Source organism: Ictidomys tridecemlineatus, chromosome 2, assembly GCF_052094955.1.
Source record: "Ictidomys tridecemlineatus isolate mIctTri1 chromosome 2, mIctTri1.hap1, whole genome shotgun sequence".
Classification (NCBI taxonomy): domain Eukaryota; kingdom Metazoa; phylum Chordata; class Mammalia; order Rodentia; family Sciuridae; genus Ictidomys; species Ictidomys tridecemlineatus.
The window spans coordinates 89,254,379-89,278,877 of NC_135478.1; the positions used below are offsets into that span (position 1 = coordinate 89,254,379).

At 55.5% G+C, this 24,499-nt stretch overlaps 1 protein-coding gene across 4 annotated transcripts in view; it reads right to left on the reverse strand.

Annotated features, from left to right (window-relative positions):
- Nos1 (nitric oxide synthase 1) overlaps nucleotides 1-24,499 on the reverse strand; it is a 142,905-nt gene that overhangs the window by 96,232 nt on the left and 22,174 nt on the right. The window contains exon 1 of one of the 4 annotated variants that reach the window (XM_078039113.1): nucleotides 7-237. The exons of 2 other annotated variants lie outside the window; for them this stretch is intronic. The gene's annotated coding sequence lies outside the window, so the exon portion shown is untranslated. Of the gene's footprint in view, nucleotides 1-6; nucleotides 238-24,499 lie in introns of those variants that run through there. One more of the 4 variants, XM_078039110.1, reaches the window with a different exon arrangement.

The following is a 24,499-nucleotide window of genomic DNA, read 5'->3' on the forward strand; positions in this document are numbered from 1 at the left end:
GCTCACCCCGTCCGCTCGGCCGCCGCGGCCGCCCGACAGCCCCTCGGAGGAGCCGCGGCGCTAAGTAGCTCCTCGCCCGGCGGCTGGAAACGCGGCATCAATATGTAGGGACTGAGCCGCGAGCTCGGCGAGGGTCGTGAGGGGGAATTTATTTCTTAATGTCCCTCCTTTATCCTATCACCGCTGAAACGAATTAGCGGTGACGTCCAACCGGGCTGCTTTATGGGTGTGGGGAGGGAGACGTCGCAACCCTCATTAAGAGCTGCTCTGGGCTCCAAAGCATACATCTTTTATATAACCTAATTTCCATTTTTTTTCTATCAGGAAACACACACACACACACACACACACACACAATTTCTGGGAGTCTGGGGGGGGGCGCTGAATGTGGTGGCCGCAGGGGAGGGCAGCTCTCTTTGGGCAGAGAGGGCCCCGCAGGAGGCAGGGATGGTTATTTCTGTCCCTACATCAATGTGGGGGCAATATTCCTTAATGGGACAGCAGAATCTACAGACCCCTCACTCCGGCAGCCCTGGAAGTCCCCAGGAGCCAGCAGGGTGTCAGGGCCTGGGCTCTGGCCCTGGCTCTTGAGTGGGCAGAGGGCGAGTCAGTCCTTTCCGGAAATGTTGCCTGATTCTGGTCTTTTCTGGAGCACCGCTAAGGCCTGGCATCTGGGGAGGAGGGGAGGATGGAGGGGACGCATTGGCCTGTGACCTGGGAGACCTGCCTGTGGGAGAGGCCAGGGCTGGGCTGGGCTGGGGGAGGGGCAGATGCAGGGAACCGCGCTTCCCTTCCTTTCTTAGGGGCCCTAACATATGGGTAACCATATAAACCCATCGCAAAAGCTGTCTTTTCCTGGGCAGATTGCAAAGGATTTTGCATTTCACTGTCGCTGTTGCTCAGACACTTGGGGAAGCAGGGGGTGGGGGGACTCAAGGAAAGAGCAGGATTTTCTCTCATACACACACACACACACACACACACCCCAACACACACCCGGCACCTGGCTCTGGGTGGCCCTATCTCTCCTCCCCAACAGCCCTGCCAAGGGGATCCAGCCCACTCACACTCCGACTTGTGCAAAGAAGCAAAGAAGAAAACTACCCCCCTTTGTCACTAATAAGTGCTTTTCAGATCGTCTTGCACATCAAGCAAGGGATAAGGGGGTGTGACTTTGGGCATGGGAAGAGGGTGTAGGGGGGGTGAGGAGGGGAGGAAGGAATGAAGAAAAGGTTTGTGTTGTCTTCAACACCCTGGAAGGGGGACCAGAGAAATTCCATCCACCCCAGGCTCTGCCCCTCCCTGCAGGTGCTGTGTGGGGCAGGATCCTGGCCTGTTTCCTCAGCTACCAAACAGGCCTGGGGTCATCGCAAGGATATGGCAAGACCACACGGGTGCAGCCCTTGACCCAGTGCCCAGCATATAGTAAATGCTCAGGAAAGAGCAGCAGCAGCAGCAGGTGATGTAGTAGGGACATAAAGGCTGGCTGCCATGACCTGGCAGCCCCGTCCCCTCCCGTCCTGGACCAGCTTCCCCAGCCTGAACCATCTCAAAGTTGAGCGCTGGGTTTCAGTGGTGTCGGTCTCAGAACCCAGCTCCCTCAATTACCATGGCAACTGGGGAAAATCAGGAAGCCAGGAAGCTGCTCTTCCACTGGGCTGGCAGTTCACCTGCTCCAAAGGCCGCCTGCCCGTGGGTGTGGAGTCGGGGTCCAGAGAAGCTCCGAGTAGGGGCACCTCCTCCTGTCCCAGAACACGAGCTGGTTTGAAATGGAGGAGAAGGGTGGTTGGTAGGGAACACAAGACCATCAGATGGGGAGGTCAGGGCCAAGGCTGAGCGGTGCCTACAGGAGGCAGAGTTGGACTGGGTTTGCAGAGGGGGAGACAGAATCCCACTCTCCCCCAATTCTGTCCTCACTACCAAGTGCCCTGGTGCAGTTGATAGCAGAGCCTGGGAATGTGGCTCTTGGAGACAGAGCCTCGGAGCCCAGGAGAGGAGCCAGTCACCATGAGGAGTTGTGTGTGTGTGTGTGTGTGTGTGTGTGTGTGTGTGTGTGTGTGTGAGAGAGAGAGAGAGAGAGAGAGAGAGAGAGAGCGCAAACAGAGATGAGGTTGGGGGAGAAGGAGGCAGAAAAAGATGCACAGAGAGAAACAGAGATAGGGGAATTGGCAAAGAGAGAAAGAAAGGGAGGTGCTTCTCCCTCCTGACTCTGGCTGGTCCACGGGATTAAGGGGAACGAGTGACAATACTTCTTGTAGTAGTAAGGAATGGTGGCTGTCTTACACTGAACACTTCACAATTTGCCAGCTTCGAGGCAGGCATTTTTAGGTGTAGATCATTTAATTGTGATAAAAATGGTGCGATGACTCTCTTCCTTATTCCTGTTTAACGGGAGGGAAAACAGTCTCTGCAGGCAAAGCCACCTGTTCCAGTCTCGCAGTGATGGGTGACAGAGAAGGACTTAGAACTCAGGTCCTGGGACCCCAGAGTCGGGCTCCATTTCCCCACCCCCTGCCCCGAATCCTGTGGAGAGAGGGGGGAGAGAGACCCTGGCAGAACGATCGTGTGGGGTGAGTCAGGCATTTTGCAGAGTGGCTCCTGGTGTCTGGGGACCTTCCACATTAAGGCTGGGTAGCATGAGTGACCCTAATAACAGGAAGCAGAAGGCAGAGATTTTTTTTTTTTTTACCATCAACCAGGTGTTCCTGGGATGATGCACAGTGATAGTCCCCCAAATGCTCCTTGGCCGTGGTGACTTCAAGGTGGCTATGGGCACTCATGCTCCCCTACTGGCTCCAGGTTCAGGGGAGGGGTGATGGTGGCCATGCCACCCTGCTCCAGGACTGAGGATGCCTGTGCTGGCAGAGGCACCTCCAGGCATCCACATGGACATGCTGTAAGTGGTCACGGTGATGACAGCTCTTCTGGGGTCTTCTCAGGGCCTTGTCCCTTAATCCCTGTGTGGGTCTTGGGTAGGTGAAGAGGTTGTCCCCTCTCCCTGTCCCTGGACCCTCACTAGTCCTTACCCCTCAGCTCAGAGGTGGGCTTGGGGGAGGAGGGCCCTCTGGCGGAGCCGAGGGAAGAGAACAGGTTCGTTTGCCGATGTGGCTGTCACGGAGGGGGTAATACATTATCCAGGGCTAATGAAAACGTCATTATCTTCTTTTGGCTGCAGAGAGGGGCTAATTTAATAGGCTGCAATGGAAAGGCATCTGCAGGATTCACCCAGCAGTGGGAACACTTGGGGGTGGGGCACAGCGTGAGTGCGGGTGGCCTCCCAGCTGTGTCCGGTGGCACCCCCCCCCCAATTCTGGGCTGGGTGAGCCTAGGGGTCAGGCAGAAGTAGCAGAGGGGGTGTGGTGGCGGGCGGATGTCTCTGAGCAGACAGACCTGGGCTTCTTTCCTGTGGTGAGTTCTTGGGGTGGTCCTCTGCTCAGTCTCTGCTTCCTCCTCCATAAAATGGGGTGAGTTCTGCCTCATTTGCATGGATTGGGGGGAAGGGATGAGCAACGTGAGAGGGACCCTGGCACGTTCTAGGAGGTCAAGGACACTTTCACACCTGTTTCAGAGCACAGAACACTCAGGAATGGCCACTCATTCACTCTGGGACCCGGAGAAGGAGCCCCGTGAGGTCAGGACACGCCCACTCCTCCATCTCTAAGCCCCGGTTTCCCAGAGCCGGTTCCATGACAGCCAGATCAGCATCCCCGAGAACCTGCGGCAAATCCCAGTTCCTGGCCCTGGCCCGAACCTGCAGAATCAGACCCTCAGACTGGGTCCAGCAGTCTGTTTGCCATAGCCCCTACCCCCCACCCCACACCGGTGATCCTGATGCCTGCTCAAGTCTGAGAATAGCAGTTCCAACCAGAAGCCAAAAAAAAAAAAAAAAAAAAAAAGTTTGACTAAGTGAAGGAGGAGCTGAGTGTCAACCCAGGTTTTAGTGACATGATGGCAACAACTCTAGCTCTCCTATTAGGCACCAACTGTATACCCAGCCCAGCATTATGTAGACACAGATACCCAGCATTATGGCCTTGGACTCTCTTAGCCACCCTTTTATCCATCACTCACTGTCCTTCATGCTACTTCATCCCTAAGGAATGTCCCCTGGTCTTCCTTACTGTCCTGAATCACAGACCCATAGAAGATACCACAAGACCTGGGGGGAAAGGGGTCCACTCTGTCCCCCCTGTTTTCATGATACACAGATTCTCTCTCTCTCTCTCCTCTAAGCAGCAATCAGAGATCAGGGCTGTCTGAGAGCCTGGAGTCCTCAGGGAGCCAGAGGTGTCACCATTCTGGGTGTCAGACACCCTGAAGACATTTGGAAGACTCTAGTAGGGAAGCAAGAGGAGGGGCCCTTTAAGGCTTAAAGAGGCAGGCTGGGCATAAGAAAGAACATTAGTTCCGGGGTTGGAACTCTTGGCTTCCAGAATCGGCTCTGTCACTCATGTCCTGTGTAAGCTCGGGCAAATCTCTTGGCATCTCTGGGTTTCAAAAGGACATCTCAACTTGGGGAGGGCCATCTCCCTGGATTATATGCAAAAATCCAGTGCAGGTGTGTCTTCCTAGAGTTTTCTGCGGTTTCCCATCACAATGTCCAGCAGCTTTTGAAAGGGACTCGAGACCTTGTAAAAGTTGGTAACTGTCCCAGACTGATGAAAAAAGGTCGCAGCTCCTTGCCTGAGAACCCGCAGGCAAGATCAGCGGTGCCCTTCATTTTGCGCGCCCTGCGGCCGAGGCAGTTCCCACAAGGACCAACAGATGGCGCTAAGCCTTCACTGAAGCGCCCTGTTTTCTGAGACCTGCCAAGTGGGTCCCTGGTTGCCTGGACTCAGCTTTGGGGACCCCTCACCTGGGTCCCTGCTAAGGCAGGCTGACTTGGGTGGAATGAGGATATTGGGCCTCCCCGGAGCTGACTGCATCTACTGGCTCCCAGGCCCCTCCTACAGCAACTGCCCAAGCAGAAGTAGCTCTCAAAGGGACGTGAGGGGCAGGGGGCTGGGGCATAGGAGATAGGAGGGGAGGGGTCCTGAGCACTTGGGGGACCAAGAGGAGCCCCAGGTGAGCTGTTTGAAGGGTCAGTTTAGTCCTGCAGCACCCCCTTTACCTTATTACAGAGCCCCCTGCCTGTCCCACCCCAGTTCAAGCGACCATAAGGTGCAAGGGGTGGCAGAATCCCCCCTACCTGGGGTCCAGCCTAAGGTCTAAGTCATGCTGGGTGCAAAGGGACGATCAAAGAATCTGCATTTTGAAGACAGCGGCAGGGGCCAGCCAGGGATGACGGAAGTTGCCAAAGTCTGTGTCTCCAGGGGACACAGGCAGGGGGTTGGGTGGGAGACTCAAAGTCAAGTCATATCTGCCTAAAGGCACAAACACTCACCTGCTTCCACCTGGGGCCCCATGTGAGAGCTCGGACCAAGGAAATGGATTTCCGCTTCAGTGAGTGGCAAGGGGCGTGTATATACTGCAAAGGCAGGTGCCTAAGGGTTCCCTGAGAAGGAAATTCCCAGCCCTGGAGGCTGCTCCAATGATCTAGAATCTATTGCTCTGGAGTGGCTGCCTATTCAGGAAACGCCCCAGGGGAAACCGAGGCAGGGGCCTTCTGGTCCCAAGTTGGCTGCTCTGTGCCTGTCACGTTATCCCAGAGAGCTGAGCTGGATCCTCATTCTCACCTGCAGATCCTCGGAGTTCAGTGACTTGGTTCCCCTCCCACGTGTCAAAGCAGAGATCTCTTATGATCCTGCCTCTCTCCACCATATCACAGACAGGTACAGAAAATATGACGAAGCGTGCTTCACTCCAAAGATTATGAAAATTCTGAGACCAGTCCCTGGGGGAGGGTAATGGAGAGGTAGAAGAGAGAGGGGAAGGGAAATTTCAGCTTGGCATTTGGGAAAGCTACAAAACCAGGATCCAGATATTTGACTTCTTCTCTGGCTGTGTCCTCCATCTGCTGTGTGATCTTGAGCAAGGATGCTCCCTCTCTGGGCCTCTGTTTTTCCCATCTTGTCAAATTAAGGGGTTGAATGAGAACATAGTCCCTTCTGTGTTCTAGGTTGCTTTAGGCTCTCCAGCGGCCTCTGGGGGACCGAGGGGCAGGGCTGGGGAATGGAGTGTTGGTCCCCGGGTCCCCTGACATTCAAGGCCGCTCTGCTTTTCCTCTGGGGATCTGCCTTCCTCAGTCAGGATTCACGGGGACTGATCTGGGACTTCTCGGGGGGCATCTTGTATCATCTGTTTAGATGTTCTGGTAGATGGAGGGAGGGAGGGTGAGATGGTCAGATGCATGTGAAGCTCACGGCAGAGTCTTTGGCCTAGAGGACACACTCAAGCCAGGCTAACTCCGTCTCCCATCGTTACCATTAGTCTTTGTGGGGGTTCTTGTTTCTATTTGGAGGGTCGAAGCCAGGTCTGAGCCTATCTCAGTGTTCTCCAACACGTCTAGCCGTTTGCTGGCACATGGCAAACAGTCAATACCTCAATCCAATTAAATGGAAGAATTAGGACGATTTATACGAGTGATTCTTAAACTGTGGTTCCTGGCCCGCAGCACCAACAGCACCTGGGGATTTGTTACAGATGCAAATACTATGCGTCCGTAACTCAGGGGGTGGAGTCTGGCAAGCCGGGTTTCAAGAAGCTGCCAGTGAGGCTGAGGCACTTTCAAATTTCAGAGTCACTTCTCTACAACAGTGAAGAATAGCATTTTAAAAAAAAAAATTTTCCAGGGCACCGTATGCACCAATCAATGTTTCAAATAGGTGAAAGAGGAACTTGGATGAACCATGAGAGAGGGGCCGAGACACCTCCCTGCCAGCTCTGTCCTCCCCCTGGGACATTTAGGACTCTATAGAGTGCCACAAAAAAGCATCTCCTGACAACTTTCAATCCTCCCACCCCCTACCCAGCAAGCCTCCCAGCTATTGGCCAGCCCAGCTGTCCGTCCATCAATCATCCCTCCCTCCATCTACCAGCTCATCGGACCATCCCACCCTCCCTCCCTCCATCCACCAGCTTGTCAGTCTGTCTGTCCATCCATCCATCCATCTACTCACCCACCCACCTGCTAATCTGTCCACAAGTATCTGTAGGAAGACCCCATATCTCTTGCATTTCTCTGCATCTTGCTGGTGGGACCCAGCCCGCCCTTTCCCCCTCCTCTCTTTTCAAGGCTGTAGAGAAAATGATTTTGGAAGATAGAAATACTGGGTTCGTGTAGGAGGGAAGGGCAGGCGGAGTCATTGGCCAGGACAATACAGATACTAAGTACCGAGGAGACATGACACAACATCCAGCGTCTCTAGGTGGGGGATCCCCCCTTCCAGGATCCAATCCATGTCCCGTGGCCCTCTTTGGGAATCGGCATTGGGGAACTGGCCCAAAAATGAGAGCTGCCAACGGTGGAATCCTGTGTCTCTGACCCAGGAATCTCGTGTCTTCTGCAAACATCCATAAAACCGCGGCGGGATCAATGGAGCGCTCACAAGCAGGGTGAAGCCCGGCCTGCCCCTGTCTTGTTCAGCTCCCTTTGACCCCTCCATTTCCTCCACGACGACGTACGATGGCCACGTCATGGTGCATCACAGGACCTGAGGGAGCTGTCCCGACCTCACAGAGCCAAGAGCTGGCTCGTCAAGGAGAGGGAGAGGGACCACGGGGGACTCAGATTCTGCTGTCAGGCTGGAGGGGGGAGCTTTGGGGGGAGGAAGAAACCTGTACAGAGCACCTGTCCATCGGGTCGGCCTCGGAACCGACCTCCTCAACGAGACTCCCACAGCACAAGGGCTAGAGTCAAGAGTCGGTAATCGGGATGGCGTCAGACCAAAAAGACTCTCCACAGCAAAGGAAATACTCGAGAAGGTGAAGAGAGAGCCGACGGAAGGGGAGAAAATCCTTACCACCTGCACCTCCGATAGAGCGTGAATCTCCAGGATGTGAAAAGAACTCAAAAATCACCAAAAACCCCCAAATAACCCAATCAATACATGGGCAAAGAAACTGAACAGGCACTTCACAGAAGAAGAAATATGATTGGTCAACAACTATATGAAAAAGTGTTCAACATCTCTAGCAATTAGAGAAATGCAAATTAAAACTACTCAAAGACTTTCATCTCTAGGCAGAATGGCAAGCATCAAGAATAAGGCAACGGTAAGTGTTGGCGAGGATATGGATCCTGCCACTCAGACATTGTTGGCAGGACTCAAATGGGTGCAACACTCAGGAAAGCAGCATGGAGACTCTTCAGGAAACTTGGAATGGAACCACCATTTGACCCAGCTATCCCACTCCTTGGTCTATGCCCAAAGGACTTAAAATCAGCATACTACAGGGACACAGCCACATCAAGGTTCATAGCAGCTCAATTCACAATAGCTAAACTATGGAACCAACCTAGGTGCCCTTCAACAGAAAAATGGACAAAGAATGTGAGATACGCACACACACACACACACACACACACACACACACTGGAATATTACTCAGCCATAAAAAAGAATGAAATCATGGCATTTGCCAATAAATGGATGGAACAGGAGAATATTATGCTGCATGAAATCAGCCAATCTCAAAACACCAAAGGCTGAATGTGCTCTCTGATATGCCGTTGCTAACACCCAGCAAGAGGGTGGGAGGGAGGAATAGAGGTTCATTGGATTAGACAAAGGGGAGTGAAGAGAAGAGGGGGATGGGAATAGGAAAGACAGAGGAATGAATGGGACAGAACTTTGCGTGTTGACATGTGAATACACGACCAGGAAACTCCACATCACGCCAAACCACGAGAATGGGATCATAAGTTATGTGGGTGGAGTAAGTTATACTCCACCCACATAGAACATGTCACAATGCACTCAACTGTCGTGTAGGTCTAAAAAGAACAAATAAAAAATTAAAAATAATTAAAATAAAAAATAGAAATATTTATAAAAAAATTAACCCTGAGAAATTAAAAAAATAAAAATCAATTGATCAACCAATCTGGGCAGCAGAGACAGCAGAGGCCCCAACAAGGCCATATCCAGGATGGACACTCTGGCCTCTTCCCTGCAGGTGACATTGACATCCTTCAGTCCCTCTACCTGTCCCAGTGATAGTCAGGCTCTCTGCAGTCACCCTCGGTGGGGCGGGGACCCTCCATCTTGGTCCCCAGCACTCCATGCAGTAGTGGGCACACAGTAGGTATTTAACAAAGGTTTTCTGAGGCACAGAAGGAATTTTAGGCAGTATTAATGACGACGTCAACGATGACAAGGAATATGGTGATCTGCGCCCCTGGGTGAACAGCTAGGGCATGCCAGGCTTGGTGCCAACCTTCCCCAACTCCATCAATGGCATCCCAGTGACATGTCCCCAATGTGAAAATCCAGAATGCTCCCACATCTGAACCTCTGAGTGCTGACATGATGCCATGAGTGAACAATCCCGCACCTCAGGTGAGGTCCCAATGCAGGTGTCCCCAAACTATGATATGCAATGATTCTGGGGCCGTGCACCTGAGGAGAAGCAGCATATCAATGCACTTTGTGTTTCGACCTGAAATCTCACTGTGTAGACGCAAAGACTCCACGGTTTGGAAAACCTCTGAAATCCAAGACATTTTGGATCCCCAACATGTGGATAGGGGACCCTCAGCCTGTGTTGGTAGGTTGCTGTGTCGGTTTTCACCCACTTGGTAAGGGGCCGAGGCGGGACTGGAGCTCAGGAGGATGATCCTGAGGGTCCAAGTGCTTACCTGCTACAAGATGGCTGCGGATGCTGGGGGGCCGATGGTTGGAGGGGGAGGTCTGGGGCACAGGAAGATGGGATGCCACCCGACAGGCTGAGGGTGACTCCGGCAGGACCACCAGGGTGACCGTTTCTTGAGTGCTGACTATGCGTCACGGTCATCTTCCTTGTTCCTCCCAGCTACCCCGTGAGCTGTGTGGTCCTGGTCGACTCTTTGGGGAAACTGAGGCACAGGGAAACAGACCTCGCTTGCTCAAGGTCACGGGGCTAAGCAGCGGAACTGCAGGATTTGTCCTCTGATCTGTTAGACCCAACGCCCTCCCATCTTAAGGGAAAGTCTAGTTGGGGCGGAGCCTGAGGGGTTTGGGGTGACCGCAGGGCAAAAGGGTCCACTGGCTGGACTTTGGGACAAGACTGGGCAGACTCAGACCTGAAACCACGGAGAAGACAGTGAGGTGGAGAGGAGGAATGGGAAAAGGAGGTGCCTTTCCTGAACTTTCCAGCCCAGGGCATCCGCACCACTGGTTAACTTTACAGACAGGGAGAAGGGGTGAGTGCCGAAGCCAGATAAAACTCCGCTCAAATCCAGCCTCTGCTTCTGGCTCGCTGTGTGACCTTGGGCAATTACCTAACCTCTCTGAACCCTGGTATCTTCCTGCCTTTCCAAAGCTTTGAGATTCAACATCGACTAATAGCTACAAGGCTCCTGGCGAGTAGCAGGCTCTTGAGCAATATGCATGCCATCGTTCATTTCCTATCTACTGTGGAGTCCCACCCCATGACCTGGGCCCCCACTGCTCCCCTGTGTGCTGACCTGCATTCTCGCCATCTGCCACTTGCATCACTCCCAACCCAAGCCTGGCGAGGGTTGGGGCACAGGTATCCCAAATCCCTTGCCCCTGGAGCAGGGCACCTGAGCTGTGCGTTCTCTCTGGTTCCCGTGGTCTCCCCCAGGGCTGGGCTCCGGCTGCACAGGGTGCTAACCTGCCTCAAGACACCCCCACTCCACCCCACTCCCGGGATTTCTCCTCCAAACAACCGGCTCCCCTCACTCCAGCCCTCATCTCAGGGTCTGCTTCTAGAAGATGTAGACTCTGCCATGTGCCATGCGGACTCCATCCTGTGCCCAAATGAACCAGACAGACTCGGTCCCTGCTGTCCCGACACCTGGCACAAGGCCATTGGAAGAGACAGAGGGATGGATGGGGGAAAAAGTCTGAAAGAATGATTCAGAGCATCTGAGGCCCCTCTTCCTCTTCTCGGCCTCTCAGGGGACCTCCAGGCCAGCCTCTGAGACGTGCCCAGCTCTTTCCAGAGCGGTAACAATGTTTCCCGAGCCTTTCCTTGGCCTCTGCATGAATTAGCGTTTTGGAGGCTCAAGTCGCCTGCTTCCTGTTGATGAGTATCGTCGGCCCCTGCAAAACGCCCAGCCCCATGCTTCGTTTCCATTATTTATCTGATAAATATTCACTGGGCATCCACTGTCCTTCGGGGCCCCAGAGGGACAGAGTAGCCAACAGACAGCCGCAGAGAGCTGGCCTTCTGCTCCGGGAGGTGCATCAGACACAATTGCAGAGAAGTAATCAACAGAAAAGCTCAGAAGTCAACCAACAAGGAACCCGGCAGCATCAGGGCGCAGGGTGTGGGCTGATTTTAGGTAGCAGGGCAGGGAAGCCATCTTGGGAAGAGGTGCATACAGCAGGTGCTCCATAACGGATTGTTCAACCCAGGAAGTGAACTCTTTATCCAGCCAGGGAGTAATAGAACAGACCAGCCTGGCCCTGTCGATTTAAAAAGGAAGCCCCTGAGGACATTTCTGAGAAGAGTTAACTTTCCGAGTCAGGGCCACCGTGGGAAAGGTCCGGCCGACTTCATTCATAAATCTGCTGGGTCCCCGGCCCCCACGGTTCTTGAGCCAACAAACAGCCCCGAGAGGCAGGCGGCATCCATATGGGATCTATGCTCACAGGGCCAACTGCCAGGATCCGTGGGAGGCCATCGAGGTCCCCAGACACCACAGGCCCATGTGGGCAAAGTAAGGCTCTCACAGATTCTACCAAGAGCTCAAGACCAAGAGTGGCCAAGGCCAGCAAGGGCTCAGACTTCCTGCCCGCCCACTCGCCCAGAGGCACCGAGCCCAGGAGGTTACACGGGCCACGCCATCAAGGCGCGCATGGACCCCGTTTGGTGGCTACAATGATGAGCTTATTTTTCAGGGACGGAAAAGGAGGTTCAGAGAAGCTTCCATAACTTGGTCAAGGTCACAGAGTGACCACACAGAATGTTCAGGGTGATGGGGGCGTGGGGGTGGAGAGGGGAGCCCAGAGAAGGCATGCCTACCCAGCTGGGAGCACACGAGGCACCCTGTCCCTGTGGGCGTGACTTGTGAGCTGGGTGGTCCGCTGGTGGGCAGGGAGGAGGGAGAAGGGATCTTTCCAGAAACCCAAGGCCCTGCAAGTCACGGCTCGTTCAGGAACGCCCTGGAGCCTCTGTGTTCCTGCAGGTGGCATTGACCCTGGACCTAAGGCTTTGTGTGGCTCAGGGCTTTGCTCTGGATAAAGTCGTGTCCATCCTGCTGCGGGGGGTGGGGGGGTGTCTTCGCGTCAGCTCGTGACGGGGTAGGACAGAGGAAATAAAAACCAGTAGGCAGGAGACATAAAGGAAGGACGAGAAAATATCATTTTAAAGTTCTGCGAACGATTCTGGGCTTGTCACATCCCCACGTCAGTCTCTCCCAGGTCTGGAAAATTGTTGGGAAATCTGTCAATTTTAAAATACCTCAATTCCAGCAGCTTGGGAGGCTGAGGCAGGAGGATGGTGAGTTCAAAGCCAGCCTCAGTAATTTAGCAAGGCCCTAAGCAACTCAGTGAGACCCTGGCTCTGAATAAAATATAAAATAGGGCTGGGGATGGGGCTCAGTGTTCAAGTGCCCCTGAGATCAATCCCCAGTATCCCCCCGAAAAAAATCACCACCACAAATTCACCAGTTGTGGAAGTCCCCTTGTGTACTGCTAACCAGCCCACCAATAAATAGAGGGATAGACCGTTCAAGAAATCTAGAATTTAGGGGATTTTCCAACATGATCTACCTATTGGATAACAGAAACCATGTCACCCTAAGGATCCTGAGAGCCATCGGATGGATGTCACCCTTCCACACCTCCTGTGCCCACCTCTCACCAAGTTTCCTTTTAAAGAGGAGCTGGGAATCCCCCAGATGAGCCTGTCACCCCTGAGATGCGGCTTTCTCGCTTCAATGTATATTTCTTGCTCTCCTGAATAAATCTCTGTGCCTCTCCTGACAGAGGCCGAACTTCTTGTCTCCCACATAAGCCAAGGACCCTGCTTATACCGAGTTGAGCTCCCCCTTTCTCCAAGAAGTCTTGGGGACCCTTTTGCAACGATAGCTCTCCTCCAGTGACAGATTGGGTTGGACTGGGACTGTGGAGTCCACATCTGGGGAGGATTAGGGGGTGACACATGGACACGGTGACTGTCCCATGGTGATGCTGGTGCCGGCATCCAGAGCACCTCACCCCACCAGGGTGAGCCCCCTGCTGGCCCACGGGGTGGGGGGGCTCGGAGCTGGGGTCAGCCGCTGGGTCAACTGCCGCACGTCTATAGTCCCAAAGGCTGGCTGTGTCCTGACCCCAGTCTCTCTGCGGTCACCCAATCTTTCCTGTGGACGACTCTGCAGTCTGAGCTGCATCTTCCCCCCCTGGGACCCTTCTGAGGTTCAGCTCTACCATGTCGCCTCCTGAGCTCCAGCACTTCAAGGTCTCCAGTGTCCCCTGAATGATATGGGGGGGGTGGGCAGGGGCTCTCCCATAATCAGTAACTGCTCAGAGGACGTGGGGAGCTATGGTATGGCTCCCAGGCTCCCAGGAGGTAGGAGTGGGATGGAAGTTCTCCTAAAGTGGCCCCAGTGGGAACACTAACAGAAGACCTGCTAGGAAGAGTCCTGAGCTGTAGGTCAGGGGATCTGACTGGGGTTCACCACCTCTTTGCTGTGTGACCCTGGGGGAAGGCCATACCCTCTCTGATCCTCATCCTCTCATGGGGATTAATGACGGCGTGTCATTCATTCATCCAGAGACTACATTTCCCAGTGACCTTTATAGCTGGGTGAGGTCAGGTGCCTGGTTCTTACCACTGAAACAGAGGCAGAGGTGATTTCATCCGAGTCGACTTCTATTACAAGGAGCTACTGATATCACAGGGTCCACCCATTATAGCAACTCGTCCTACCTTAACTAACCTACGGGTAGACCGAGGGGAGCTTGAGACACCAGCAGGGTTTGGTGGCCAGTTTGCTGTTGTGGATAAGCAAGAAAGCAATCAAGAAGGAGGTCTCTGTACCCCACAAATCTGCATCATCATTATGTGTTAGTCAGAAAATGAAAGAGATGTCTTTGAAGGGAGATGCTGAGAAGGCTAAAGCAGGCTCATCTTCATAAGTGGATGTTCCAATCTCTGGACAGTGGTGTCGGGAAGTAATGGAAGAACCCAGAGCCAGATCCCGATCTAGCCCTGCTCTGGGCAGCTGACCTAACCTAGTAGCTTCTCGGTTTCCTCACTGAGACAGCAACAGTGCCTGACAATCAGGGCCCTCCCAAGTCTTGTTCTCTGTGCCAGCCCCAGACTCAGGGGAGAGGGCTCTCTTGTTCTAACCCTTCCTGGCTGCAGAGAGCAAGACCAGGAGGGAACACGTTGTTCTGGTCCCAGGGATCGGACCCAGTGGGATTTCACCACTGAGCCCCAGCCCCAGCCCCTTTTCTATACTTTATTTAGAGACAGGGTCTTGCTGAGTTGCTTAGGGACTCACTCACCGTGGAGCCCTGGGGAGTGGCTGGAGACTCCAGACCTCCTCCATCCATCCCCTGCCCCCCCATGTTCCATACCCCCCCAGCCGTTTCTCTTCCCACCAATAGATGCCTCTTCTCCTTGCTGTGTACGCACATGCCAATATTGGCAAGTCTTAAAACCTGTTTTAAAAATCAACTTTTCCCTCTTCTTTAAAAAAAGCCGGAAGGAAAACTTCCAAGTTTTAGTTTGAGCAATGATGGAGATGGAGTCCTTGTTTCCCGAGTCAGGGAAAGATGATGGGGGGGGGTCTTTATCTGGGGAAGCGAGGCTTGAGTTTAGAACGTGGATGTTTGCCGTGCCCAGGCGACATGTGAGTGCCTACGGCAGGAAGGAAGATAGACGTAGGCTTCAGGAGGGGCGGGGCTGGAGATGGAGTTTGGGGATCGATGGCCTTGAAGATGGCATCTGAAGGACATAGTAGGTGCTCAAGAAACCTTCTTTGAATGGGAACGCGAATCACCTCTCCCTCACTCCTATGCAGGCTTTGGAAGTAGGCGGGTGCGAATCACCCTCCAGTGAGGCAGCGAGCTGAAGAGCCGTCCGCGCCTTCTTTCCTGCTCATCTGCCCACTGAAGAGCTCCTTGGAGCAGCCTGCGGATTACGCTATTCACCGGCTGAATGGAGGCAATTCTGACAGTGCTTAAAGCCGCCTTCCCGCCTCACTGGGGAAAGCTCGCCCCCACCTGCCGTGCTGTGAGGAGCCCTTGAAGGCCTGCCTTTTATTCCTTCCAGAAGCTTCTTCACCTGATAGTCTGGGGCTGGACAACAGAGAGTGAATAGGCGAGGCTGGGCCTCACCTGCCTCTGGGTGAGAACTCTGGTTCTCCCTCCCTGATCTTTAGTTTTTATTTTTAATTCCAAGGAGGTTTCTGGAGAAGCTGCTGCGGAAGGTTCTGGGCATCATCTTGGCCAGAGAGAGACGGATGACCTCTGCTGCTGGGGTGTCCGACTCAGTGGCCCGCAGGAGCTGACCAGTTAACGAATTGGAGCAGCGGGCCCCGTGAGGACCCTGGAGAAGCCAGGAGGAAAGGGGACGCGTGTGGCTCGGGGGAACCGGAGTCCAGCAGGCGTTCTGGATCCTCAGGAGAAGATCCAGAGCCAGACCTGACGTGACGTCTGAGCTCAGTGCTGGCAACTCCTTGCACTGGAAATGTTCTGGGGCCAAAGAACATGCTGGGGTCCTCTGAGGTCGGGGCTTGGACCCAGCTTGAAGCCCTCAGGGGGTTGTGAAGTGGAGAGGTCCCCCTTCCAAAAAGACCTGGGACGTCAGATTGGGATTGTGTCTGAACCAACACCCATTCACCGACTCCGCCACAGACGTTGTCCTCTGTATCTGCACCTCGAAGTTTCCAATCAGTGAGAGAAAAATATATATCATTGTGACTGCAGCCATCGGAGCCAGATACACTGTGGAATAAAGTCACAGGTGGACAGAAATGGGCAGACGGGAAAGAAACCTTCTCACTGCCCACCTTGTGTGTTTTAGGGGAGGAGAGTGACCCAGTGGCCCAGGTTTTAGTTCCTGTGACATGTGACCTGCTCTCTAAAGCGGCAGGTGGTCCCGTGGTCCCAGCCGAGGAGCATGAACGTGACATTCCCCAAGTCTGGCCTCCCTCTCTCCTGCTCCTCTCCCTGCTAGAGCCTACTCAATGACTTCACTCCAGGTGAAACTGTCACTGGCTTCCCCAGACCATCCTGGCAGTAAGGACAGTCCCCTGGGGTGAACAGTCCCCTCAGGCCACACCTGGTTCTAGATGTTTCCAATGGGTCCCCAACAGCTTAGACATCTTTCTCTCTTCCTGGATGCAGCTCCTCTGGCCATCCTGGTCAGGAGGGGACCAAGGCCTCAGCCAATCAGAGTTACCAAATACCCTTCCCGCAAAGGGATTGGTCTGCAGGAGGAGCATGTGACTCAAGTAGAGCCAATCAGAGCCCTTCCCTGGGACAGATCTGAGTGAAGGAAGCCATCTTTCTGCTCAGCTCGGGAGGGGGGTGTTTTGCACAAGCAGGGCCTTTGCACAAGCTCCTCCTCTTCATGCCTGGAGCATCTTCCCATTTGGAAGAGGCTCATTTGTGGGGGGGAAAGATTGAGGTTTCCAACCCCAGACAAAAGACAACCACAGAGCAATGAGCCATGCCACCTGTACCTCTCCCAACTGCCTAGACCTGGTTCTGATACAGCCCTTTGGACACTTTGTGTGTGTGTGATAAACTTTCTCAACAGGCCAAGGAAGTTGGTCTTAAAAGTCTGCATTTTACATGAGGAAACCAAGGTTCAGAGAGGTTAAGTGAATTACCTAAGGCCGCACAGGCAGTCAGAGATGAGCCTGATCCCTCCAGATCTGCCCTGTTTCTGCCCTGTCCCTCTGCCTGTCCTGCAAAACCGGTTTTCTGGGTTGGAGCTTCAGTAATATTTTGCGGTATTAAATACCTGTAGGGAAGGGGTGTCTCCAACAAGGAAACCCACCACTTCTGGGTCAGAAGGGACTTTGGGGGTCATCTGGCGTCCTCTAGAAGGAGGGGAAAGGTGGAATTGGAAGCCTTCCTGGGGAGCCTGCTCCTTGCCCGCGGGGAAAGTCACTTAATGTCTCTGGCTGTGAATTTCCTTATCTGTGAAAAGGGAATAAAACGCAGCTCAACACTCAAATTACAGAGTGGTCGCCACATTAAAGGAGACGAAGAACAAGAAACTGTCCTAGAGACACGCAGCTCTGCGTGGATGTCAGGTCCTACCCTCTCCTGCACCCACCCCGTGGATCCCCTCTCAGCCTGAGCTCCAATAAGGCCCAGAGCTCACGCCCCGGGGCCGTCCTTTGCTGTTTCCTCCTGGGACTCGTGTTATTGGTTTTGTCCCACCCTCGGTTCCCCGCTTCTCTCCCCTTTCCTTCCCTCCCTGCTGTGGTCGGTGTGGAGGATAATGGGGAACCAAGAAGACGCAGCCCCACGGCCAGACCAGCCCCCCGTGAGCCCGTGGCAGGTTCCCTGGACGCCCTGACTTCTTGCCTGGACCCTGCAGAGGTAGCAAAAGGCCCCAGGGGTCACGTGTCTAAAGTCCTTTGAACATTTCCAGGAACAGAGGACATGGTCACAAGCATAACCCTAGGAGCCAGTGTGACAGTGACCCTAATAATCCCTGGGTCTCCCCTCTTCCCTAAGAACCAGGCCAAGCACGTCTGCATCCTGCTCTCTGATCTGGGACACCTGACGTCCCCAGTTTTGAATCCTGCCCCGACTGACTCCCAGCTGGCTGTCCTGGGGCAAGGCATTGAACGTGCCTCAGTTTCCCTTTATGTAAAACGGTCCTGATGCATAAAAAAAGCTGGCTTCTAGAGGCCGAGTGGCCTTTGGTGACACGGGGTTTGCTGTGCAGGGCTGGGTGTGGTAAGAGCGTGACAAACCCCCATTCTTATCATTGTTCTGCTTTAAATTTCGGTTTAGATGCTCCCGTCCTGCCTCCCGCCCTCCGGTGGCCCTGGGCAGGTCCTTCCCCTTCTGCCCTGGAGTCTCCGGCCTCCGTCCCCAGGCGGGCGGCTCCGCTGGGCAGCTGCAGGCAGCTGCTGCCCCCCCTGGCCCCTCGCCACCCCTGGAGGAGAGAGATGGGGCCGCCCCGGGAGTGGGGTGAGTCACCCGGGGTGACGAGCCAGAGGCCCAGAGGATGTGGGTGGAGGCCTCAGCCCGGGCGGCCACCGGCAGGGTGACAGCCTTGGAGGTTCCCCGGGACTCATCCACAGTTCCACGTCCTGGGAGCCTTCCGGGTTCCAGGCCCACCCGAGGGTCCCCGAGCAGGATCGTGATGCCTGTGGGAAGTGACCCAGGGACCGCGTGATCCAGGAGGGGACGGGCAGGGGCGGCCTGGGCGAGAGACCCCGCGGGGGCTGCTCAGTGCAGTTGGCGCTGCGGGTGGGGAGCCTGGGTCAGGGGCTCCCGGGGCCAAGGCCAAGGGAAACCCAGCGCAGACTTCTCCAGCGTCCGGGCTGGTTCTCACGGTGCCCTCGCTCGGCGGGGCCGCCCCCCACCCCCTTATTGTTATTTTTAAAAGAAAATCCCTAGTCCCTCAAGACCCAGCTCCAACTCACCTCCTGATCTCTGACCTGCCAGCCCCCCCTTCCCTTTGGGGCTCCGGGAGCCTGGGGATCCCTCAGTGGGCTGCTGGGAGCCCGTGCAGGTTCCCTGGACACCCTGACTTCTTGCCTGGACCACAGGGACAGTCAAAGGCCTCAGGGGTCACCTGTTTAAGTCCTTTGAACATTTCCTGGAACAGAAATAACTCTAGGGCAAACAGCCAGTGACGGTGACCCTAATAATCCCTAGGTCTCCTCTCTTCCCCTCCCAAGAACGAGGCCAAGCACGTCTGCATCCTGCACAGGTTTGATGAGTGAATATTGAACCACACACAGGTTTCAAACTTCTAGCCTCCCAGCCTCGGGGGACCAGGCTGGCGAGACAACAAGAATAACCGGCGCAGTTTCTCAAGTTCATACAACGTGCAGCAGGGGAGCTGGAGGGTTGGGTGCCAAGCCTGTGTCCTTGGCACCAGCTTGCTCCCGGGGACGGACTGGGTGGCAGTGGGTGGGAGGGGTGGCCTTCCTGCTCAGCTGGGTGCAGCCCTGCCTGAGGGTCACCGTGGCTTGCGGCAGAGCAGCGCGGCCTGTTCAGAGCCCAGAGCAGCCGCGGGGGGTTCCCTGGGCAGCCCCAGCAGGCAGCAGAGGGGCGTCTGAGCAGAGTTGAACACCTGGCCGTCTGCAGGTGGCTCCCTAGGTGGGGAGCAGGCCCTGCTGGCAGCCCTGTCCCCTGGGCTCACCAGTGGCCCAGGAGCACCAGGCTGCAGAGTCCAGGACGTCTCTAACACACAAGAATGCTGTGTCAGGGGCTGATGCCTGCAGAGGGGACCTGCAGAGGTCACCTGGCCTCCGCCTGCCCTAAGCCTCCTGGAGACTCGGTCCCTTTCCCTTCCGTGAGCTCCAGGGAGTGCCCTGCTCCTCCGGATCTGCCGTGGGCAAGAGCCAGCTTCCCTCCCTGGGCCCCGAGAAGGCTCACGAGTTCCAGGCCAGCCTCAGGGATAACAGCCTCTGGATAACAGTGGAACCCCCATTAATTGAGGGTTTATGTCAAGCACCAGCACTGTGACCCATCTGTCACCCCTGAGTCCTTGTGACAACTCTGGGAGCCGCTGGCTTGAATCCAAATTTCTAAAGCTCAGAGAAGTTAAGTCTTTCCCCCAAGGTCACAGAGCACCTGTGTTCTTTCAGGGGTTTCTAGCAACTTGAGAATGGCAAAAGGGGCCAGAGGAGGGTCCATGGCAGACAGCCCGGACTTACCCATGTCCCCGAGGGCTCTTAGCAAGGTTCCTTTGACAAGAGACCCACTGCCCCTAACCAGGGTGGCTGCGTCTCCGATGTTGGGGTGCTCTGCTCTTTGAGGGGGTTAAAACACACGCTCATTGTTGGCTGCTGTGAGCAGCCTGGGCTCTTTGGAAATGGGGGCATGACCCACTTGGCGTGGCTCCCCCACCCGGGAATGGCGTGAGCCATGCATCTCCCAAGGCTCCACCCTGTTTGGAAGCCTGGGAACATTGCTGGAACAGCCTTGGAATTCTCCCCTGGATCATGGTTCCTCTGCAGGGTCCCTGGACAGCAGGACGCTGGCTTCCTGGCCCCGTTCCTCAGAGGTTCAACTGTCCCAGCTCAGGGCGGCCAGACGGTCCCTGGCTGCATCCCAAAGACAGTGGCCTGACCTCTGTGGAGGGACGTGCCAAAGTTGAGGCCCTGATTCCGTTCTAGCAGCGCCTCCTGACTTCTGGGCACGTGACCTGCCCTCTCTGGCCTGTGGTGACCTGCCAGCTCCAGGCCCCTCTAAGACACTTGCCAGTGTTCCCGTGAACTGCGGTTCCCGTAGCTGTCCCCGTCCCCGTCCCCAGCTCTCTCTCTGGGTTGGATTCATCTGTCTTCTAAGAAGCGGTTCCATCTTGCCCACGCGGAACCCAAGCCTTGGAGGGCTCCGTGTGGCCTGTACGGGGTGGAGCTGGGACCCAGGTGGACGTCGCCCGGCCTCTGAGCACCTGCCGTCTGACAGGCGGAGCCTGGGCCTTCTAAGAAACGGCCACCAAGTAGCCCTCTGTCACTCCACGAAGTGCCTCGGCCTGCAGTGGGGTGGTGAGAGCCACCAACCTTGCCTGGCCCCAGGGTCACCCAACCCTGGGGACATTTGGGGAGCACCAGGTGGGTCTGCAGGGCCTTGGAGGGGGCAGGAGGCCCCTGCAGCCTGCGTGGAGTCCCCCTTTGGACCTGGGCTCAGAGGCCCTGGCCACGGGCGTCCACCACGGGTCCCTGGAAGCTGGTGGAGGTGACCCCACCCCTTCCCGGGGGTCTCATGTGAGAGGAGGCCAGGGGTGTGACCTCACCCGCCTGCCTGTCCCCGCTTCCCGTCATTTGCAGCACATTCACGTTAGTGGACGCGGCCGAGCCCTGAGCCGGGCTAATTGTTTCCGAGTATCCGACTGCGAGGCTTCGTGGCTGGTTACGGGGATGTTAGGATGGGCAGTGGCAAGGTCCTGCTGTTGTGAGCCTTAATGACGGTCCCTGGGGACACCGTCTGCCCGGATGGGACTCAGAGGCCTCCGCACCGTGTGGTCACCCACCAGGCTCAGCCGCCCTCCAGCCTCAGGAAGGAGCAAAGGGGACTCTCCCCTCCCCAAGGGGACGTCCGTGGCACTCCCAGGCCACAGAGGAAGCAGCCACCAGGACAAGACGGAGGGGTGTCCTACTACAGGGTCCTTCCCATGCCCGTGGCTGCCCCGGGCCTCTCTGACTGACATCCGCCTGTGGGGAAGGCGCTCTGGCGCTGCCCTGTGACAGATGAGCAGAGCCCAGTCACCTCCTACCCGCCACACTGGGGAGGCCTCCAGGGGGCGCTGTGCAGAGCCAGATGGGCCCCCATGTGCAGTTCCAGGAGGCGCAGGTGGGTTTGCCAACCCCCTCACTCTACAGCTGGGTTTAGTTCCTGTCCAGGTAGCCCCTCCGCAGGCCCCTGATCCCAGGTTATTCCAGGGTCTTCCAGCTCCTCTTCCTGACATCTCCCCTCCCTGGGACGGAGGATCAGCAAAGTCCCTCCCACAGAGGAACGCTTTTGTGTCTAGGGTCTCGTTTCATCCCGAAAAACGCCTGGGAGGTAGGAGTGGATACTGATATAATAGAGTAAAGAAGAAGATACTGAGGGTCAGAGAGTAGTATCTGATGTGCCCAAAGTCACATGGTATACAAGGGGCGGGGGGCCGGGAGTGGCCTGACCTTGGAGTCCGTTGTGACCGGTGGCCTCAGAAATCGCGCTCTGCTGTGGTGCCACGTCTATTTCTCCTGCCCAGATCCACTGCCCACCAGGGAGCCCAGCTGGCCCGGCTGTGGGTCACCGCGGGAATTGATCCAGGCCCAGGTAAGGCCCCAACCCCGTGACTGGCGAGACAGGCGTGGAGGAGGGGTTCACGTCCTTCAGTCAATCCACAAACACCCACGAGGCATCACAGTTTCCATGGGGAGGTAAGATGGCGGGGCAGGCCCTGGATCTGAAACCACCTGTGGCTGCTGCTGGCTGATGGGGAATTCAGAGCAGCGGGTCTCACCCGCCTCCACCTTGGTTTCCCCATTTGTAAAGCAGACGCCTCCCCGTCCAGGGGCGTCTTGAGAGGCCCTGAAACAGGGGTCATACCAGCCCTGGTCTGGCCAGGGGTCACGGGATGCCAGAGGAGCTTTTGGGACGGGCATGTGACACAGAGGGAGAGGCACAGAGAGGGCAGGAGTCACTGACAGGGTCCCCAACCTGAGTTTTCAGAGTGAGAGACAGAAGATGGAAAGCCCATCTATCCTCAGGGAGCCGCGGCACCGAGGGGACAGGTCACGGAGTTCCACTGTTGGAAATCCAGGGGAGGGAAGCCACGGACGGTGGCAGGGGCCAGAATCCTGGTCACCCAGCCGGGCGCGGTGGCCCACGCCTGTCATCCCAGCAGCTCGGGAGGCTGAGGCAGGAGGATCACGAGTCCAGCCTCAGCCACTTAGTGAGGCCCTAAGCCGCTCAGAGAGACCCTGTCCCTAAATAAAATGTAAACAAAAAAAAGGGCCGTGGCTCTCAAAGTTGGTACCCCAAACAGCTGATGGCCATCGAAGGGGGATGTGCAGAAAAGCCGAGTCCTGGGCCCTGTCCCCGGACCTACACCCAGGGGACCCCTGCGTCGACTCCATCTCCTTGAGCAAGGTGAGCTCCCTCCACTCCTCTCTGGCCATCAGTTCTCTTACCTATCAGTGGAAAGGGTGTCACCTGATTCCAAAGTTTCTCCTGAAAAAGGATGGAGATCCAATAGAGTCCCAGATCCCTGGTCAGCCTCACCCTGGCGGTGGGTGCTCACCGGGCCACTCAGAACCTCGGTTTCCTCGTTGGTGGGAGGCTAGATGCTGTACCTGGTGGAGCGGTGGGTCCACTTAGAATAAATGCTGCTGGTTTTGTGACCTGTGATTTTTCTGGAGCCTGAGTCCCGAGGAGGAGGAGAAGGGATTGGGGGCGGATCAGGACACGTGGGGTTGGAGGGACCTTGTGGATGATGTGGGTGGCCATGTCCTTGACACTGTTTTACAAGAATGAACCACGGAGGGGAAGAAAGAGGGTGTGAGGGTGAGACCACGGGGCCAGCAAGGACCCGGCTGCTGACCGCGGCACCTGCCCCCTAGGGAGACGCACCTGGGCCGGCGAGACAGTGTGACCCGTGTCACCCCTGCCCAACACCAGTGTCCCTCTTCAGCTGTTGGGGATCACGGGTTCTTCTGGGAATATGGAGAGAGCCACAGAATTTCTCCCCAGGAAATTTCCCCAATGCATCTAGCTTTGGCACCCCTTTAGCAGGTTCATGGACACTGAAGTCTCATCCAAGGGCCCCTGGTGTAGGGCCCTAATTTTGGGGGGAGGAGGTGTTACCAGGGATGGAGCCCAGACCATCTCATGTTTTATTATGAGACAGGGTTTCACTAAGTTGCTGAGGCTGGTCTCAAACTTGCAATCTTATCATAACCTGGATTGCACCTGGGGGTAGAGGGAGGGCTGGAAAGGACCCAGGGGAACAGGGGAATGTTTCATGCCACGACCTGGCGGATGGGTGGAGAAGTAAAGCATTTGTCAAAGAATTTTATTGAGTCGTTCACATAGATTTCTGCATGTTGCTGAAGGTTTTTGATAGCTCAGTGAGCGCGCTCACACGCACGCGCACACGCACACACACACGCACACACACACACACCCATCCTAGGTGATGGACCACATCCAGGCGCTCTCTCCCCTGTTTACTTCCCTCTCACGACTCAGGCACCTTCCGCGGGCTGGAAACACCTTCTCAGATGTCACCAGCTGGCCACGTGCATGTCCTCAATAATAACGATAATAAACACCTCCAAGGCAAGCCCCATCCATCAAGCAATGAATCAGAATAAAGAAGCCCAATGTGAGGAGACGGGGTCTGATAACAGATATCGAGCAACGGCACCAGGAAAGCAAGAAAATCAATCTGCGTGACTTTTGAATCGTGGTCACCGACCATGAGACGGAGAAATGGTCAAAGTGAGACCTGTTCAAGAAAGCCATCGTTGATGCTGATATCTGAACGTAAGCCCCGCAGAATCCAGTGAACGACACTGGGAAACGGAGGAGAGGAGAGAAGAAATGAAATCTGAAGGAAATAAACTGATCCAGGGGGGAAAAAAAGATATGACTGCACAGGAGAGTCAAGGAGTTATTGACCAGACAGAAGAAAGAGGACTCTATGCCAGGATATCAGGCAGACACAAGGGAGTCTCACATGTCCTCCCTGAACCTCAGACTCTTCCTCTGTGAAACAGGGCCATTCATTTTACTCCAACAGTCATTTT